Genomic DNA, 16,214 nt, shown 5'->3' on the forward strand with positions numbered 1-16,214 from the left:
ACTGCACATGTTTGCTTTCTTTTATAGCTTTGGAATGACTACAATAAGTTTGTTGTGGTTAACACCCTGAACACCTGGGTAGCAATATCAAACGACATGGCATTTAATTCATAAAACTAGAATTAACATTCTATTTCTTGGCATTATCTACCAATCACACTCCTACCTTTTCAAAGAATAAAATCTTATGAATGGATGATTCATGTTCATGTAGCTTGAGATATCAGAATAAAACTCTGTCTTGCACAAATATTTAATGTGAACTCTACCAGCGCACAAATACACCTAGTGCCTTTAAGCACACAGAGTACTGTGCCAGTCACAAAGCTGTATAAGTCACAGGATATTTGATTGTGAGCTTTACCTGGTTTATAAAGGAACTTCTTGGACATTACAAGATTAAGAGCTAAGTGAAGACAAATTTTCTTTTCTTTGTCAAGATAATTGTTCCACTTATTTTTCCTATGGATCTTCTGATTCTATGATGTTTGTATTATACACCCTAGTTAATAGTACATGTTTAGTTCATATAGCAAGTCTATGCCTATATATCAGGGGTGGCCAAATTTACTGACCGCCAAGCTGTATACGACAATCTTCAGAAGTTTGAGAGCCCGGGCATGCCTGCCGAGGCTTGGGGTTTCAGCCTTGCTCTTGTTGAAGCCTGCTGGCAGGCGCACCCTGTAGGGCTGAAGCCCCGATCTTCTTCCTGCTGGGCAGAAGCCCCTATCGCACCACCAAAGCAGAGGTTCTGAGCTCCCCTCTCCCAATCTGAAAGGTGTAGAATGGGGGGGAGGGACGGGGGGAGCTGCAGTTTAACTGTAAAAGAGCTGCATGTGGCTTGTCAGGCCTGGTCTACACCGGGGAGGGGGGGTGGAAGGAGAGGTCAATCTAAGTTACACAACTTCAGCTACATGAATAACTACATGAATGTTTTCACCGCGGTGAGTCGACTGCTGCTGCTCCCCCGTCGACTCTGCCTGCGCCTCTCGTGGTGGTGGAGTACAGGAGTCGACGGGAGAGCGCTCAGGGATCGATTTATCACGTCTAGACTAGATGCGATAAATCAACCACCGCTGGATCAATCGCTGCCCGCCGATGTGGCGGGTAGTGTAGACATACCCACAACAGTTTGGCCACCCCACTATATAAACATCTATTTTTGTTGCAACTTTAACTGAACCAAGCAGCATAGCACACAACTTCCTTTTGCAAGAACAGGATTTTCAGAAGGAAAGCTTTGCCTGCCAGGTTAGACTGTAACTCTAAGAATGATTTGGCAGTAAAAACAAATGAGCCAAATCATGAAGTCCTTGCTCAGGAAAAAAATTGAATTGATTTGAGCAAAGACTGCAGAAAACCCAAGTAAGAAATTAAGTATTTCTCCCACAATGCTTGGCCAACCTACCCTAATTGTTTTCTAGAGTGCACCATATCCAGAGGATGAGAGTGGGGTTTGGACTCAATGCCAAGTCTATCATTGGCTTTTACTGCTCAGACTGACAACTAGGGTTCTAATTAATACCTCTTATGGATTTTTTTAAAAATATTGCTTCTTGTCCATTAATAACTGGAATGAGACCATTGATTTGTTTTACAGGCCACTAAAGAGCCGTTAATGACTTTCCATTGGACTGGAAACTGGCAAACTAGGCAATATTCAGTGGAGGTTGTCGGTAGATGGGTTTCCCAGATGATATGCCCAGTAAAAAAGACTCTAATTCCCTGCACTAAGCTATTAGTAGAAGAGGGTTGATTTTAAAATATTACCCAGTGTAATTTTCCCTTTGTATTAATTTTAAGCAAGGCATGATTAAATATGAAATAATATACGTTGATCGGAAAAATGAGCTCAAGATTTGCAAGCTCTTGTCTTAGATTGTAAGACCTTAGGGGTACAATACCTTGTTCTGTGCAGAATGGGGTGCTTTAGCCTGATTGAAGAATTTGGGTGCTTCTGTAACAAAAGTAAACAGATAAATAATAAAGCTCTTATTCTCTCCAGTTACTTCAATGTCCTTATCACAAGTGTTGCACACTTTTTATACTTATTTACATTTATTTATATTTACATCTACACTATTTACTTTTTCAAACAGTAACTACTCAGTCTCTCAACAATATTATTCTGCCCATTGTACAGATTGGGAAATTAAGACAGAAAGCTTAAGTAACATAGACTAAGTGCCCATGGGTCAATGGCATACAGTGATAAGGACTTGCTTTTTCCTGGCTTCCAGGCCTATGGTAATTACTTTTGCCCCTAGTGCCTGCCTGGGCTATACTAATCAAGTTTTATGTGTCTCTTCTTTGTTCTCTAAAAACCATTTTAAAATAATCCAAAGAGAATTCTTAAAAATATTGGGTAAATGTTTTTGTTGCTGATGGTTACACAAGAAGATTCATGGAAATTAGAGATGGAAAAGACCTATAAGGTCATCTGGTCCAAACCCACTGTCAGTGCAATATTCTCCATTATAATATATTTCCTGTGTATCCAGGATAAAATCAAAATACAGTGAAATAGCAGCTGCTGGCCAGTAGGAAACCTGATGAAAAGTGTTTGTAATACTAACAAAAGGTCCAATACCTTTTCTTATGCTTTAATTCCAATAATTCAAAAACAAACAAACAAACAAACAAAAAAAACCCAAACCCTATTGGAATTAAAGCAAAGTGGATGTGGATGAAGAATTTGATGCCTGCTATGACATATAATAAGGATCCCGGGACTCCTCTAAAACTATACGGTCACAGAAAAAAAATTATTTGTAGCATTTCTTATTAGCTATGTCCCTCGACATTATAAAGGCCTCTGTATGGGTTTTACATTTTAGTTCCATTCATAATGCACTTTTCATTAGAGAGAGTCATATCACAACAGTATATTGAAATAATTATATATATATTTAACAAAATGCATGGAATGCTTTATGTGTAAAGATAGTAACAGCATTATTCATCTAGGCTGTCTCCCTCAGCAAAGAAAGTGCCCTTTATTTAGTCATCTCTGAAACTAGAGGAATCCAAAGGCACAAGGGCAGAACTGCTGGAATCACAGAAGAAATGAGCATTCTTTACAAATAACCTTGAAAAAACATGAAAAACTGGAACATAAATTACAGTGACCCCAGGGCAAGGGTACTATTTATGAATCAATAATTGGCATGTAACATTTTGGAAGTATTTTATATCTACAACCGTACCTCTAGTGTTTTGATCTGGTTTAGTAGGGTAGGAGCTCTCCAGGGAACATGAGGGTACTGCAGGAAGTAATGGTGATGACTCAGCAATTGCCACTTTTGCCTCCAAGTTAATACTGATGTTCCATTCTGGAGTTAGGGTTTGCTCTGCCACTAGAGTGCCTGTCTTTTGGATGAGATGTAAAATCAAAGGCGCTGAGCAGCTGTGGTTATTAAAGAACCTGTGGCACATATTATAAGAGTGGGTTCTCCAACCTGTCCCAATTACCTCTGTTATTTCCCTCTGCAGTTCTAAGTAGGCCAATCTGATACATCCAGGCGTAAGAATACAGGGCCTAGCTTTGTATCTCACAAAAATGGGCAGAATATGGTTTGAACTAGGCATAAAAACGGAGTTTCCTAAGAATGTTTGTGTGAGTGCACAAAGACAATTCTGGTTGGGTAGCGCTTGATGAATGAAATCTAGCATAATGAAAAATTAAATTTGAAGAAAAATGAAATAAGTATGTTATTCGTACATAGTCTCTGTTAAGATATCTTAAGGTTTGCATTAGTGGAAGGCTATGTTATGGTGCATGCTGTATATGCTGAGTAAAATATTTGGAAACTTTTTCAGCAAAAGAGAATGTATTCTTATATACTGTTAAGAACACAGTTTCCTCACATCTGAGCAAAGACTTAGGTCTTGTGCATTAGGTCTGGGGTTTTGGAGGTGCCTAAGGAAGTTAGTTATCCAACTTTAGACTCCTTTGAAAATCTCAGTCTAGATCTAAAATCTGCTGCCATGCCCGCCGCCAATGTTGCAAATAGGAAATTTCATCAAGCATCCAGGTATCCAGAAAGTGGAGTGAATATGTAAATAAATCAATATCGTTATTACAGCCTCCATAGTGCTATTTATGTTGATTTTAAATTAACTTTAATTTTACACCACAACCACATTTCCAACATGCATCAGAATTTTGTACTGCAAATGCATAACTGAATTGAAGAGCATGCAGTGTGTCTTGAACTTTTCATAAATTACATTAAAAACCCTACGTTAAGGAAATATTAAGGCTAAAAAAATCAAACACTCAAAAGTTAGGAAATTCCACAATTAAGGTTACCTCTGCACCATTTTAGCTGAAAATTCCCAGAAAAATTCCGTTTGAGGCAGATCTCTGGAATGGGAAACTTCAAGTGCTTACAAACTGGCAAAATTATAAGCAACTGACAGCAGGGTCTTAAGATAGGAAGTTTTGGGCAAACTTAAGCCATTGCTAATAGCTTTGCCTACAATAAAGTTCTTGGGAGAGAGGGGAAACGCAATCAGAATTTCCACCATCTCACCTCATTGGAGCACCTTCCTGAAGTGAACCCCTGGATTCTCTTCAAAGGCTTTTCAACAGAAGAATTACTCTTTTCCTGTGGAGTGGTTATGGCTAGGCTAAAAATACTGAAATTTGTCAGAGATTGGCTGGCTGGCTGGCACCGAAGGACAATCAACTGTCAAGTGGCTGCCATATTAGGTCTACATCAAGTTGAAGAAAGCAATGAATACATTCCTTCTATCAAGTAAGATTCTCCACTTGCATGAGTTGAAAAAGGAGTTATAATCTCATCTATGCTCTTCTTCCCTTTCCAGCTTCAGCTAAGGAATCACTGGTGCTGAAGTAACTAGTCAGCAAGAAATGAAGTACTAAAAATGTTGCTATTTACTTTGGCCCATTGCTACGTAGCATACATGTTAGTCAATGTTCCTCTCTTTTGAAGAGAGGAAGGACAACATAGATTTTGATACTGCTTGTGTCTCTCAGGTCACTATATTTAGGAGTTGGAGTGGGAAATTGAATCAGCCACTTTTAATTATATAGTCACTCCCTTAAGATTAGTTAAGGGAAGAAGATAATCCAAAAATGGTATTGGGCAAAGAATATAAGCCTGGTTACTTAGTGAGAGGAAGATATATAAAATGCATCATTTCAACATTATATTCTTGTAATCCTCCTCCATTCTCATCGTCATTTTTTCATGCTCCCATATCCTTGTGAGGATATATTTCCCCAAGAGAAAACATGCATGAAGACTATTATCACAGTGTAATACAATATTAATTGACAAAGCAAGCCTTTAAGTAGGGCTGTCAAGTGATTAAAAAAATCAGTCGTGATTAATCGCGTTGTTAAACAATAATGGAATACTATCTATTTAAATATTTGTGGAAGTTTTCTACATTTTCAAATATATTGATTTCAATTACAACACAGAATACAAAGTGTATAGTGTTTACTATTTATTTTTGATTACAAATATTTGCACTGCAAAAAACAAAAGAAATAGTATTTTTCAATTCACCTCATAGAAGTACTGTAGTGCAAGCTCTTTATCATGAAAGTTGAACTTGCAAATGTAGACTTATGTACAAAATATGACTGCATTGAAAAAGAAAACAATTTAAAACTTTAGAGTCTACAAGTCCACTCATTCCTACTTCAGCCAATTGCTCAGACAACCAAATTTGGTTATAATTTATAGGAGATAATGCTGCCCGCTTCTTGTTTACAATGTCACCTGAAAGTGAGAACAGGAGTTTGCATGGCACTGTTGTAGCCGACGTTGCAAGATATTTATGTGTCAAATGCGCGAAAGATTCATATGTCCCTTCATCTTCAATCACCATTCCTAAAACATGCATCCATGCTGATGATGGGTTCTGTTCGATAATGATCCAAAGCAGAGTGGACCGATGCATATTCATTTTCATCATCTGAGTCAGATGCCACCAGTAGAAGGTTGATTTTCTTTTTTGGTGGTTCAGGTTCTATAGTTTCCGCATTGGAGTGTTGCTCTTTTAAGACTTCTGAAAGCATGCTCCACACCTTGTCCTTCTCAGATTTTGGAAGGCACTTCAGATTCTTAAACCTTGGGTCAAGTGCTGTAGCTATTTTTAGAAATCTCTGATTGGTATCTTCTTTGCATTTTGTCAAATCTGCTGTGAAAATGTTCTTAAAACGAACATCATGCTGGGTCATCATCCGAGTTTGCTATAGCATGAAGTATATGGCAGCATGCGGGTAAAACAGAGCCAAAGACATACAGTTCTCCTCCAAGGGTATGTCTACACTACGAGAGTAGTTCGATTTCACTTAAATCGAATATGTGGAATCGATATTACAAAGTCGAATGTGTGTATCCACACTAAGGACAGTAATTCGACTGTGTGAGTCCACACTAACTAACGGGGCAAGCGTCGACATTGGAAGCGGTGCACTGTGGGCAGCTATCCCACAGTTCCCGCAGTCCCCGCTGCCCATTGGAATTCTGGGTCGAGCCCCCAATGCCTGCTGGGGGAAAAAATGTGTCGAGGGTGGTTTTGGGTAACTGTCGTCATCCAACCATCACTCCCGCTCTCCCTCCCTGAAAGTGCCGGCGGGCAATCAGTTTGCGCACTTTTCTGGTGAGTGACAGCGCGAACGCCACAGCACTGCGAGCATGGAGCCCACTGCGACCATCGCTGCAGTTATGGCCGTTGTCAACACCTTGCACCTTATCAGCCACATTTTCCAGAGGCAGACGCTGAGAAATCGGGCGAGGAGGCTACGGCAGCGCGATGAGACATGAAGTCTGAGAGTGGCACAGACCTGTCACAAAGCACGGGACCCCGCGCCGTGAACATCATGGTGGCAATGGGTCATGTTGATGCCGTGGAACGGCGATTCTGGGCACGTGAAACAAGCACGGACTGGTGGGACCGCATAGTGCTGCAGGTCTGGGATGAATCCCAGTGGCTGAGAAACTTTCGCATGCGGAAGGGAACTTTCCTTGAACTTTGTGAGTTGCTGTCCCCTGCCCTGAAGCGCAAGGACAGCAAGGATGCGAGCAGCCCTGACTGTCCAGAAGCGAGTGGCCATAGCCCTCTGGAAGCTTGCAATGCCAGATAGCTACCGGTCAGTCGCGAACCACATTGGCGTGGGCAAATCTACTGTGGGGGTTGTTGTGATGCAAGTAGCCAACGCAATCGTTGATGTACTGCTGTCAAAGGTAGTGACCCTGGGAAACGTAGAGGTCATCATAGATGGCTTCGCCGCGATGGGATTCCCAAACTGTGGTGGGGCTATAGATGGAACTCACATCCCTATCCTGGGACTGGACCACCAGGCCAGCCAGTACATTAACCAAAAGGGCTACTTTTCAATGGTGCTGCAAGCACTGGTGGACCATAGGGGACGTTTTACCAACATCAACGTCGGATGGCCGGGCAAGGTTCATGACGCTTGTGTTTTCAGGAACTCTGGTCTGTTTAGACGGCTGCAGGAAGGTATTTACTTCCCGGACCACAAAATAACTATTGGGGATGTGGAGATGCCTATAGTGATCCTCGGGGACCCAGCCTACCCGCTAATGCCCTGGCTCATGAAGCCCTATACAGGCGCCCTGGACAGTGAAAAGGAACTCTTCAACTACCGTCTGAGCAAGTGCAGAATGGTGGTGGAGTGTGCTTTTGGACGTCTCAAGGGGAGATGGAGAAGCTTACTGACTCGCTCTGATCTCAGCAAAACCAATATCCCCATTGTTATTGCAGCTTGCTGTGTGCTCCACAGTCTCTGTGAGAGTAAGAGGGAGACCTTTATGGCGGGGTGGGAGGTTGAGGCAAGTCGCCTGGCTACTGATTACACCCAGCCAGACAGCCGTGCGATTAGAAGAGCCCAGCGGGACGCGCTGTGCATCCGGGAGGCTTTGAAAGCTAGGTTCCTGAGTGAGCAGGGTAACCTGTGACTATTTAGTTTGTTTACAGAGAAGCTGAATCTGCCCCCGTTTCTTTACCCAGTGAATGTTCACTATCCTCTCCAGTTTCATACCCCGTTCACCCTGTTCACCCCCTTCCAACCCACATTTAAAAATAAAATCACTGAAAATTTGTTAATGAACAACGTTTTCTTTACTACTGTTTTCGCGGTAAAGTGTTGAAACTGGGATGCAGACTGTGGTGGGGAGCGGGTGTAGTGTAGTGATGCAAAGGACGCTTCTAAACTCAAGGAATGACAGGCTCCTGCTTCTACAGTGGTCCACACTGGTGGACTGATTGTTTCAACAGAGCCTGCCACCCCTCCTGTTCGGGACTCTGTGTGCGGGGGCTATGTGACTTTGTGGGAGGGGGAGGACGGTTACAGATCCGCTGCTGCGTGGCTCGGTGATCCAGGATAAGGACTGCTGCATAAGATCTCTAACCGCCCTCCCCCGCCACAAAGTCACATAGCGCCCGCCCCCCCCCCCCGAAAATGAAAACCACCTCCCAGATTGCTGACCAGGGTGCCTAGTGACTGCACTGTGTGTGTGACCTGCTGCTGAACCTGCCCCCGTGTCTGTACCAACCCCCTTCCCCCACTTCAAACAGACTGTCCTCTAAAAAAACATGATGGAAACAGTAATTAACAGAAACGTATTTTTTATTAGCAGCTACACAGTTAGGGGGTAAAACTGGGATGGGGGTTTGGGTGAGGCGGGAAGGAAAGGACTTATCAAATTTTGGGGAATGACAGCCTTCTGCCACTTGAGCAGTCTGCAGGGGTAGAGTGACAGTTTTCACTGACTCTGCAGCCCCTCCTTCTTGGTACTTTGGGTGAGGGGGGTATGGGGCTTTGTGGCGGGGGATGGTGGTTACAGATAGACTGCAGCGGGGCTCTGTCCTCCTGCTTCCGGTCCTGAAGAACATCCACAAGGCGCCGGAGCGTGTCCGTTTGCTCCCTCATTAGTCCAAGCAGCGTTTGAGTCGCCTGTTGGTCTTCCTGCTGCCACCTCTCCTCCCGTTCGCTGTGTGCTCGCTGGTATTGGGACATGTTCTCCCTCCACTGAGTCTGCAGGGTTGCCTCAGTTCGGGAGCAGTCCATAAGTTCTGAGAACATGTCGTCCCGTGTCCTTTTCTTTCTACGCCTAATCTGCGCCAGCCTCTGGGAGTCTGATGACCGGGTAGGTCGGGAGACAGTCACAGCTGTGGGATGGAAAAAAGGGAGTGAATTCCTCAGAAAGATAAATTTTTTGGTGAACAAAGAAAATAGTCTTTCTCTGTGAACAAGACCATTCACAGCACCTATCACATGCGCACTCAGGACAAGGTCGAATTTTCGGCCTTCACATTCAGTCCCTGGGGTCTTGCAGTGCAGATCACAGAAGCGGAACAGGACAGCGGAATTTGGGTAGCAGGCTGACATGGTAAGCCGTAGACTTGTGGCACCTTAAAACTTTAATAATAGCATTGCCCTACTTTGACGTTCAAAGCAATGCTCCTAGCGTTGGCCAATTCCTGCTGCCAGCAATCCGGCAAGTATGAACTCTGCCCCTGTCCCACCCCCTCACGGCTGTCCCCGGGAAAGATCCCTCTATGCTACCCCTCTCCCGCCTCCACCGCATGGCTGTAAACCGCCGGTGACAGTTCTGTAAAGGAACAGGCAAGCAGTCCCAATACTAACATTCCCCTAATTCAAAGCAGGTCACCATGAGCGACATCACTCTGATGAGGATTTCAGACAGCGACAAAGAACGCATGCTTCGTGAAAGCCTGCAAAGACCAGGGCCATATGCCACCATGCTGTGCAAGGCAATGATACCGGAGTACTTGATGATAGCCTGGTGCGGAAACGTTTCATACTACGGAGGACACAAGGCTGCTCTCCCAAGGAACCTCATGCAAAGGCTTTCCAATTACCTCCAGGAGAGCTTCATGGAGATGTCCCATGAGGATTTCTGCTCTATCCCCGGACATATAGACCGCATTTTACTGTAGCTGCACTGGCAAGGACTAAACAGTAGAGCGCCTAGGGCAAACCAATCAAGATATACCGGACATTGTTAGATTTTTTTGCAGCAGTTGCACTGCCAAAGACTAAAACTTTAAGTGCCTAGGACAATCTAATCATGAAAAACCCACAGTTAATATTAATGTTCTGTTCTAAATAAATGTTTACATGTTTAAAACACTTACTGGCTGATCCTTCCCCTGATTCTGGGTCCGGGTTAACGCCTGGGGACGATTGGTAGGGGATCTCTGTGAGGGTGATGAAGAGATCCTGGCTGTCTGGGAAATCAGCGTTGTAAGCGCTGTCGACTGCCTCGTCCTCCTCATCTCCTTCCTCATCTTCCCCATCCACTACCATCTCCGAGGAAGCGGGCGTCAACAATATCACATCCTCAGAGTCCATGGTCAGTGGTGGGGTAGTGGTGGCGGCCGCACCTAGGATGGAATGCAGTGCCTCGTAGAAACGGCGTGTCTGGGGCTGGGATCCGGAGCGTCCGTTTGCCTCTTTGGTCTTCTGGTACCCTTGTCTCAGCTCCTTGATTTTCACACGGCACTGCGTTGCATCCTGGCTGTATCCTCTCTCTGTCATGCTTTGGAGATCTTCTCGTAGATCTTTGCATTCCGTCTTTTCAATCGCAGCTCTGAAAGCACGGACTCATCGCCCACACAGCGATCGGATCCAAGATTTCCTGATCAGTCCATCCTGGGGCCCTCTTTCTATTCTGAGATTGCATGGCCATCTCTGCTGGAGAGCTCTGCATCGTTGCCAGTGCTGCTGAGCTCGCCACGATGTGCAAACAGGAAATGAGATTCAAACTGCCCAGACAGGAAAAGGAATTCAAATTTTCCCGGGGCTTTTCCTGTGTGGCTGGTCAGAGCATCCGAGCTCGGACTGCTGTCCAGAGCGTTAACAGAGTGGTGCACTGTGGGATAGCTCCCGGAGCTATTAGCATCGATTTCCATCCACACCTACCCTAATTCAACCTGGCCATGTCGAATTTAGCGCTACTCCCCTCGTTGGGGAGGAGTACAGAAGTCGAATTTAAGAGACCTCTATGTCGAACTAAATAGCTTTGTTGTGTGGACGGGTGCAGAGTTAATTCGATTTAACGCAGTTAAATTCGACATAAACTCCTAATGTAGACCAGGCCCAAGGAGTTCAGTCACAAATTTAATAAACACATTATTTTTTCATAAGCATCATCAGCATGGAAGCATGTGCTCTGGAATGGTAGCCGAAGCATGAAGGGGCATACAAATGTTTAGCATATCTGACATGTTAATACCTTGCAACGCCGGCTACAAAAGTGCAATGCAAACATCTATTCTCGCTTTTAGGTGACATTGTAAATAAGAAGCAGGCAGCAGCATCTCCTATAAATGTAAATAAACTTGTTTGTCTTAGTGATTGGCTGAACAAGAAGTAGGACTGAGTGGACTTGTAGGCACTAAAGTTTAACTTTGTTTTGTTTTTGAGAGCAGTTATGTAACAAAAAAAAATCTGCATTTGTAAGTTACACTTGCAGGATAAAGAGATTGCACTACAGTACTTGTATGAGGTTAATTAAAAAATACTATTTCTTTTGTTTATCATTTTTACAGTGCAAATATTTGTAATAAAAATAATAATATAAAGTGAGCACTGTACCCTTTGTATTCTGTGTTGCAATAGAAATCTATATAATTAAAAATGTAGAAAAACATTCAAAAATATTTCATAAATTTCAATTGGTATTTGTGTGCAACAGTCTGAGGGGACTGCTAATTTAAAATGATATTTTAGAATTTGAAGACTTAACATATCTTACTATTTATCCATTTCTAAAATGAGGGATAAAACACCAAACTTTTATTTAAGATGTTCACCCTAATTATATATTTTGTGTGTGTGTGTATGCATGTGTTCACACACACACACACACACACACACACGCGGACACACACATAATACAATGTTTATGCACACACACAAAATGGATTGACAGATGTCAAAAATGACTGAACAGATTTGATAATCAATCTTTCTAAAAAAGCTCACCTTTTGTATGAGACCAAACATGGATAATTTCACCCTCAAAGAATTTATGAGCAAGTTCCATGGAACTGTGAGATTAATCACAATTAATTATTTTTGAGTTAATCGCGTGAGTTAACTGCGATTAATTGACAGCCCTACTTTTCAGCTAAATACTCAGAACTCTTCATTCCACTTGAAAATAAATGGCTAGTTGGCTCAGATTAAATGAGTGCCATACTAGGAACTAAAGTACTATGATAAAATCCTGGCCCCATTGATGTCAATGGGAGTCTTTCCAGAATTTCACCCATGGTCTGCTCCACTTTTAGACCTGGTTCAGGTTTGCCTTAGCGTGCATTATTCACAAGAGAAAAAATATCACTGCTAAGCAGGCAAGGAGTTTCCACGTGAGCACTGGAAGCGTATGCATTACTGGAGCAATCTTTGAATTCTTTCCATTCCAAGCCATAAACACAGCAGGAAACTGATCACTGCAAATGTACATAGCAAACTTCAAGAAGAACCTTTTGGAGATGCCACAAGCAACCCAAGATCTTAAAAAAGTCTAATCTTTTGCAATTTGGCCTTTGGATACACAAATTGTCCTGGCAACAAATGTATTTCCCAAATGGATATTTTTATTAGCAGGAGCTATTAGTGCCAATACCAAAAATCAAAATAATGTCAGAAAATGTGGAATGTCTGTCAGTTAATCTAGAGTTCAGAGATTTACGTATATAGTAGATATAATAAAAACTTTGTCACAACTGACTTAGAGGACAAGTCTAAGAAACTGATATTTGGAAAATCATATGTTGTCCTCATATAAAAACACAGGGGAAAAATGAAGTTCATTAAGAATACTGACTTTGGCACATAATGTTGGAGGGTACTGGAAAATGTCTCTTCATAATTATACTGTACATCTCCAGGTTTTCTTTCTTTAGTTTTCACAAACCTGCCATGTAAGTTTTCTGGCAAAACGACATGATCAGATATTTGCTGAGACAAAGGAAAACTGATCTGGCAGAGGCATGATTTATACATTATTTTACATTAATTACTCATTAAAACAATGTGGTCATTTTTTCTAAAGATAAAAAGTGACATTGATACCTGGATAAGGTTTTATTTAATTTAGGAATTGATTCTACCCTTTGAATCTCTATTGCTTATCTGTAAAGTAGGGCAAAATCTAGAGCTGGTCAAAAATGGGATAAGTTTTTGCAACAATTTTAATGAAATGCCCCCTTTTCCATCAAAATTTAAACAAGAAATTTTTTTGATCAGAGAATCATAGTTGGCCAGAAATGCATGAAATATTCACAATATTTTTACCCTTTTTATTTAAATGTTGTTTGTTTAAATTGCAAACTTCAATTTGCAACCAGGCCTACCTATATCTTTTGTGTAATAATGGTGGCTGTAGCAGCCTCTAAACTTAACTGTTTGGTGGTCTAATTGTCACCTTTCAAAAGTGCCACAATCTCCAGAGAATGTGGCACTTGAATTAAAGTAGATGGGTTTAGCTAAATGTTAGTCTACTTCAATACTATGATGTGTAAGCAGATGGATTCTTGGATCAATTTACTGGGCATAATTTCCTCCAGAATTTTTCTTGAATAACTTGATATATAGGCCAGAAAGACCCATGATCATCTAGTCTGACCTCCTGTATAACACACAGCAAAAAATTTCACCTAATAATTTCTGTATCAGGCTCATAACTTCTGTCTCAGCAAAAGCATATCTTGTAGAAAGACATCCAGTCTTGATTTAAAGACTACAGTTGATGGAGAATCCATCACATAGATAAGTTGCTTGCACAAAAATGCATACTCATTTCACAGCTACATTTTTAATGAATTTACCACAATTATGAGTGCAATTTGCACAAATTTGCACAAAGATGAGTATTGAGGCTTATAAACATCCATCTAAATATATTTTTTTTCACAAATTTAAACAAATTTTGCAAATTTTTGTGGTACACCTACATGCAAATGTAGGTTGGTAAATGAATTCAAATTTCTGTACTCAAACGTTTGTCTTCCTTTCTGAACCCAGTATGACTACCTGGATAGATATCAATATGTGGTTTTTAATGTCTAACCCCACTTTCATCATAAATAGTCTTTAAAAATCAGTTCAAAAGATACTCTACATCTTTTGAACAAATTTCCAGTAGTGATTTGCATGTAGGCAAATCTGGTGTGAATGTACATCTAGCTCATATCTCAATACATGTCGTTTCCCTGTAAAATACAAGATTTTTTCCTGATTCAAATATCTGGATCTTGAATGCTTCCTGGGTAATAAGTAGATCTTTGCCATTAATTTCAAGGGAGAATTTAAATTCCACAAAAGCTTCCACCCTCTTCTTTCCCAAGCTATTTCACTGTTTGATGTTGAGAAGTTCATCTAGGGCATGTTGTAATCACATTCCATGATTAGCACATGACAGGTTCCCCCCCACCGCCCTTTTGGTGTAGAGGCTGTGGCTTATCAAGATCCCTCTGTCAAAGCTGCAATAAATTCCCAGGTAAGATGCACAGGTTTCCCTGTATGTTGCATATAGCTGTCCAGAACATTGATAAGTCCCCAAATATCATAGCACAATCTCTCGCGCGCTCTCTCTCTCACACTCTCTCTCTCTCTCTCTCACTCACACACACACACACACACACACACACACACACACACACACACACACACACATTTCATAGCGCAATCTCTCTCTCTCTCTCTCTCTCTCTCTCTCTCACACACACACACACACACACACACACACACACACACACACACACACACACACACACACTTACTTTACTGCTTATCAGTCACCATCTCATTTTCAGCCTTCTCTTAGGAATTCCTTTCCAATGTATTTTGGTTAGTGATGTAATTGGCTACTTGTGCAGTTAAAGCAAACTCTCAGGTCATACACTGTATGTTTACTCTTTGGCTTTGAGGAGAGTTTCATTCAGAAGAAATTGCTATTGTTTCTTTGCCTTCCCATGGGAAAGCTTCAATTTTGGAAATCATTCAACAAATGCAAGGTATGCAGAGACATTACTTGAGTTGCCAAACTTTTTGTTTACAGACAGTGGTTACCAATTACTTTATCTCTTTAGTACAAAAGCTCCAGAGATTTTTATGCATGCTATGCTGGACTGAGCTTTGATTTCTTGATGACCCATACAATTGTTAAGCTCCTTTATTTGCTATACTGATGTCCTTTCTTTCCCTAAAAACTCTGACATGCTATTAAAAAGGATAGAAGGAGCCATGAGTTACCTTAATACATTTTTAAAATTCGCCTTTATTATTCATGGAGAAAAACTTACTACGTACATAATTACAGACATAAATTGTCACAAATTACTGTACTTTAATAGATTAAGAGTCAAATCTATGATGTTGTCCCTTTCAGTTTTTGAGGAGCATGTACAGTTCAAAGGCAAGGCGTCTTAAAGGTTGAAAATTCATTAGAAGACTGAATTTGTTTATGTTCATAAAAGGTATTAAAAATAGTTATTTTGGAAGGGCATTAGTATAGTTGTCACACATCTTGGCCACAGTTACCATTACACTACAATGTTTCAAGAGTCATTTTCCTGAAATATCTACTAATATCTATTTGCACAGTAAGGTCTCATTTCCATTGAGGCCTTTCGGGCTTAATATGCAGCTGCACTGGGTTTATTCCTGATGCAGATGAGAAGAAGGTGGGGGTGGGGATGGGAAAGGCCCTAAATGGCCCCTGGCATAATTTAGAGTAACTTCATATTTGTTAAAAGAAGAACAGGAGGACTTGTGGCACCTTAGAGACTAACAAATTTATTAGAGCATAAGCTTTCGTGGACTATAGCCCACTTCTTCGGATGCATATGCATCCGAAGAAGTGGGCTATAGTCCACGAAAGCTTATGCTCTAATAAATTTGTTAGTCTCTAAGGTGCCACAAGTCCTCCTGTTCTTCTTTTTGCGGATACAGACTAACACGGCTGCTACTCTGAAACCTTTCATATTTGTTCTAAGTTACGTTGGTTTTAGTGAGCACATGTGTTGTGGCTGAAGATCTGGTGCTGTGTCATGTACTCAGCCCCACCCACAACAGGCCTGTTAGGTGAAATGAGCAGGGGGATAGAACCTGGCCTTGCAGCACATAAAGATTCCTTTGCATGGGAGGAATCCTTCAGGGCAGCTTCAGGGCAGAA

General features: G+C 41.6%; 1 long non-coding RNA gene across 2 annotated transcripts in view; it reads left to right on the forward strand.

Annotated features, from left to right (window-relative positions):
• The window catches only part of LOC135983092 (uncharacterized), a 64,220-nt gene that overhangs the window by 11,754 nt on the left and 36,252 nt on the right, over nucleotides 1-16,214 (forward strand). The window lies entirely within an intron of this gene.

The sequence above is a fragment of the Chrysemys picta genome, chromosome 4, assembly GCF_011386835.1.
Source record: "Chrysemys picta bellii isolate R12L10 chromosome 4, ASM1138683v2, whole genome shotgun sequence".
Lineage (NCBI taxonomy): Eukaryota > Metazoa > Chordata > Testudines > Emydidae > Chrysemys > Chrysemys picta.